Genomic DNA, 5,126 nt, shown 5'->3' on the forward strand with positions numbered 1-5,126 from the left:
AGTATTTATTTAATCTATTAAGTATTTATTAAATTTATTAAGTGTTTATTTATTGTTGCATTAAGTTTAAACGTCCATAAACAAATCAAATTAAATTTTAGGAGGATTTGGCTGCAAATTTCGCTCTTTTTTTCCCTTTAAATAGTTTTTAAAATTGCCTTTCGATAATTAATATTTAATTGATTAATATTCCCATTTAATTCATTAATTAAATAAAATTCCCATATTTTTACCACTTGCGAGCAGATTTTCTCTTCTTTTTTTTTTTTTTTTTTTTGCCCAAACCGCCTCGTTTCTCGACCTCCCCCGAATTTTTCCAAATTAACAAAATTAATTAAAAACCTTTTGCAAATAATTAATTAATTCATTAATTAACCGGGACGAGTTTCCATCATGTTCATGTACCCCGAGGTGCTGCGGAGACACTCGGGCTGCTTCGGGACCATCTGGTGAGAAAAAATTTGGAATTTTGGGGGCTTTTTTGGGATTTGGGGGATTTTTTGGGGGATTTTTTGGGGGGATTTTGGGGGTTTTCTGGGGATTTTTGAGGATTTTTTTGGGGATTTTTGGAGATTTTTTGGGGATTTTTTTTTGAATATTTGGGGGATTTTTGGGGATTTTTTGAAATTTTTTTGGGGGGATTTTTTGGGAATTTTAATAGATTTTTTTGGGATTTTTTGAAAAATTTTGAGGGATTTTATGGGGGATTTGGGGGGATTTTTGGGGATTTTTAGGGATTTTTTGGGATTTTTTTGTGGGGATTTTTTGGTATTTTTGGGGGATTTTTTGGGGATATTTTTGGGGATTTTTTGGGGATTTTTTTGGGATTTTTGGGGGATTTTTTGGGGATTTTGGGGGAGGATTTTGTGTCCGTTTCTATGGATTTTGGGAAATTTTCAGTGGATTTTGGGTGGTTTTATGTTATTTTTTAGCTCATTTTGGGTCATTCTTATGCTGATTTTGGGTAATTTTGGGAGGATTTTGGTTCAATGTCATTTTTAGCTCATTTTGGGTCATTTTCGGTGGATTTTGGGGCATTTTATTCAAATTTTTAGCAGATTTTGGATCATTTTAATGCAGATTTTGGGTCATTTAAAATCAAATTTAGCTGATTTTAGGAGAATTTTGGGTGAATTTTGCGTCATTTTTCTGTGGATTTTGAGTCATTTTGGGGGATTTTAGCTCATTTTTGGTGAATTTTGGGTAATTCCAAACAGATTCGAGGTGGAATTTGGGTCATTTCTGGCTGATTTTGGTCAATTTTGGGGTGATATTTGCAATGGGTTTGGGGCAAAATTTGGGAAATTTTTTTTGGGGAAATTATTTTGAATTTTGGGGGGATTTTTGAAGACATTTTTTTGAATTTTGGGTGAGATTTAAGGAAATTATAATGAATTTTGGGAGGATTTATGGGGAAATTATTTTGAATTTTGGATGAGATTTCAGGAAATTATTTTGAATTTTGGTAGGATTTATGGGAAAATTATTTTGAATTTTGGGGGGATTTTTGGGGACATTATTTTCAATTTTGGGGCGATTTTTTGGGATGTTTTTGGGAAGTTTCAGGGGGATCTGGAGGGATTGTTTGGGTGGATTTTGGGTGATTTTTGGGTTTTTTTCAGGCTTGCAGCCACCTGCCACTCTCGCCTCCTCCGCTGGGAGTATCTGGGGGTGGATGTGCCCAAAATCCCCCAAATTCAGCCCAAAACCCCCAAATTCACCCCCAAATATTAAACCCCCACATTTACCTCCCAAAAACCCCAAATTCTACTCAAAAAACCTGTAAAAACCCCCCAGATTCTCCATTTTTTATCCCATTTTTCCCATTTTTTTCCCTTTTTTTTTCCAAATTTTTCACCAGTTTTATCCTTTTCCCTCCTTTTTCCTCATTTTCTTTTTTCCACATTTTTTCCTCAACTATATCCCATTTTTTTCCCTAATTTTCCCCAGTTTTATCCCACTTTTTCTTAATTTTTTCCATTTTTTTCCCAAATTTCCCCCCAATTTCTCCCCATATTTTCCCCAATTTTCCCCAATCACATCCAAATTTCCTCAGATTTTTAATTCTAATTTTTTCCTAATTTTACCCCATTTTTAATGCAATTTCCCCCCATATTTTAATTCGTTTTTACAAAAATCCCCAGATTTTTTAATCCCTATTTTTCCCCAAATTCGCATTTTTTTAATCCCCCCCCTTTCCCCGCATTATTTTGCCCCCCCCATCAATCACGACCTGGCCCCGCCCAGCGCCGCCATGACCTCGTTCGTGATTGGCCGAAGTGGTTGGGAGGCTCCGCCCTCTCCTGCCGGGGCCCCACCCCCTCTCTGCTTTCTCTGTTTGGGCGCGATGCTGCAGCTCGGTCTCGCGAGAGTTTACAGGAGGCAATGCCAGCACCGGCTCGGTAGGCGGCGCCACCCGCGGAGTTATGCTAATGAAGGGGCGGGTTTATGCAAATGAGGGGTTCAGGCGTGGGTGATTTGGGGTTTTTTGGAGGAGAATTTTTGGGGGAATTTGGGGAATTTTCGGGGAAAGTTTTGAAGGGATTTTTTGGGGGAATTTTTGTGGTGGATTTGGAATTTTGGGGAGAATTTGGAGATTTTTTGGGTCATTTTTGGGATGGATTTGGGGGAATTTATAGTGGAAATTTTGGAGGGATTTTGGGGGGATTTTTGGAGGGAATTTTAGGTGTTTTGGGGAAATTTTGGGGAGGATTGGGGGAATTTTTAGGATTTTGGTGGGAATTTTTGTAGCAATTTTGGGGGGATTTCTGGGTAATTTTGCAGGGATCTTTGGGTAATTTTGGGGGGAATTTTTGGCAATGTTGGGGGAAATTTTGGGCTTTTTGTGGGTTTTTTTAGTGGAATTTTGGGGTTCTTTGTGTGATTTTTCAGGGATATTTGGAGAGATTTTTTAAGGGATTTGTTGGAATTTTTGGGTCATATTTTTAGGAGTTTTTGGGGTCTTGAAGAAAAAATTTTGGGCCAATTTTATGTGATTTTGAGCTAATTTTGGAGATTTGTTTTGAGGGATTTTGAGGGTTTTATTAAAGGGGATTTTTGGGGAGATTTTTGAGTGAAATTATTGGGAGTTTTATGCAATTTTGGGGTAATTTTGGGGGTTTTTTGAGGGGATTTTGGGGGATATTTTAAAGAATTTTGGGGGTTTTCAAGGTAAATTTTGGGCTGAATTTAGAGGAATTTTGGCAAGATTGTTGAATTATTTTGGGGGGACATTTGGGGAAATTTTGAAGAGTTTTTGGGGTGGGTTAAGAGGAATTTGGGGGGAATTTGGAGAGAATTTTTGGAGGATTTTGGGGAGGAAATTTGGGGAAATTTTGGGTGTTTTTGGGGGATTTTTGGTGGATTTTGGGGCAATTTTAGGGGCGATTTTTGGAGTGAATTTGGGATTTTTGAGGGGATTTTTGGGGAAATTTGGGGCTTTTGGGCAATTTTGGGGAGATTTTTGGGGGGATTTTGGAAAAAAAAATGGGATCTCGAGTAGAAATTTTGGTGGATTTGGGGCATTTTTGGACATTTTTGTGCCTTTTTTTTCCAGGATTTCACATTTTTGCGACATTTTAGTGTTTCATGGTTGATTTTTGGGTGGATTTTGGGGCGGTTTTGGGTCATTTTTGCAGAAGAAGTTTCAGTGATTTTGGAGAGGCTGAATCGGGTGCAGCGCCCCCTGCTGGACATCGATTTCACCCCCCCTAGGAGGTACCAAAAATTCACAAAATTCACCCCAAAAATCTCCAAAAAATCCCGCCAAATTCACTGAAAATCCTCAAAAAATTCCCCCAAAAATCCCTTAAAGATTCCCTGAGTGGAGATGGAGGAGAATTAAAAAAAAAAAAACAAACAAAAATCTCAAAATTCAGCAAAATTAATTTCCCAAAATCCTCCAAATTTTCCCCAAAAATCCCTTCAAGATTCACTCCAAACTTTCCAAAATCCCCCTCAAAAATCCCCAAAAAAATCACCCAAAAATTCACCCAAATTCCCTTGAAGATCCCCTGGGTGAAGATGGAGGGAAATAAAAAAAAAAAAAAAAAAAAAAAAAATCCCAAAAGATCCCCCAAAATTCAGAAAAATTAATTTCCCAAAATCCTCCAAATTTTCCCCAAAAATCCCCTCTAAATCCACATCAAAGTTTCCAAATCCCCCCAAAAAGTCACCCAAAAATCACCCAAAAATCCCTTAAAGATCCCCTGGGTGGAGATCAAGGGAATTCCAAAAAAAAATCAAAAAACCTAAAAAAATTTTTTCCCAAAATTCAACAAAATTAATTTCCTAAAATCCTCCAAGTTTTCCCCAAAAATCCCTCTCAAGATGCACTACAAACTTTCCAAAATTCCCCCCAAAAAAACCCCAAAACCACCCAAAAATCAAAAAAAAAATCACCCAAAAATCCCTTAAAAATCGCCTTGGTGGAGATTAAGGAAATTAAAAAAAAAATCAAAAAATCTCAAAAAATTCCCCAAAAATTCAACAAAATTAATTTTCCAAAATCCTCCAAATTTTCCCCAAAAATCCCTTCAAGATCCACTCCAAACTTTCCAAAATCCCCCCCCAAAATCCCCTAAACTGCTTCAAAATCCCCCAATTTTCCCCCAATTTTTTCCAAATTTTCCCCAATTAATTTTATTTTTTTCCCGTTTTTTTTCTCATTCCAGGGCTCTGCTGCTCCCAGATTCCAGAGCTCTGATGGAGGAGCTGGAGGCAGCTCCTGAACCCTTCTTTGGGATCATGGGGGTGGAGCTGCCCCAGGTGAGGAAGAAATTCTCCTTTTTTACCCCAAATTCTCCTTTATTAACCAAAATTCTCCTTTATTAACCCAAATTCTCCCTTATGAACTCAAATTCCCAATTTTCCCCCTATTTTCCCTGATTTTTTTCCAATTTTTCCCCAGTTTTCTCCCATTTTTTCCCCAATTTTCTCCCATTTTTTCCCCAATTTTCTCCCATTTTCCCCCAATTTTCTCCCATTTTTCCCCCAATTTTCTCCCATTTCCCCCCAATTTTATCCCATTTTTCCCCCAATTTTATACCATTTTTTCCCAATTTTGTCCCATTTTTTCCTCAATTTTTTCCCCAAATTCTCTTTTTTTTCCCCAATTCCCCCAATTT

The 5,126-nt window shown here is 37.5% G+C and overlaps 1 long non-coding RNA gene across 1 annotated transcript; it reads left to right on the forward strand.

Annotated features, from left to right (window-relative positions):
• The first annotated feature begins 2,337 nt into the window (after positions 1-2,337).
• LOC306816859 lies at positions 2,338-4,769 on the forward strand. The gene is made up of 3 exons (XR_013777795.1): positions 2,338-2,402; positions 3,639-3,717; positions 4,674-4,769. It is a non-coding gene; the product is annotated as an uncharacterized lncRNA (long non-coding RNA).
• The last annotated feature ends 357 nt before the right edge of the window (positions 4,770-5,126 follow it).

Source organism: Erithacus rubecula (assembly GCF_903797595.1).
Source record: "Erithacus rubecula genome assembly, contig: scaffold_934_arrow_ctg1, whole genome shotgun sequence".
NCBI classification, from domain to species: domain Eukaryota; kingdom Metazoa; phylum Chordata; class Aves; order Passeriformes; family Muscicapidae; genus Erithacus; species Erithacus rubecula.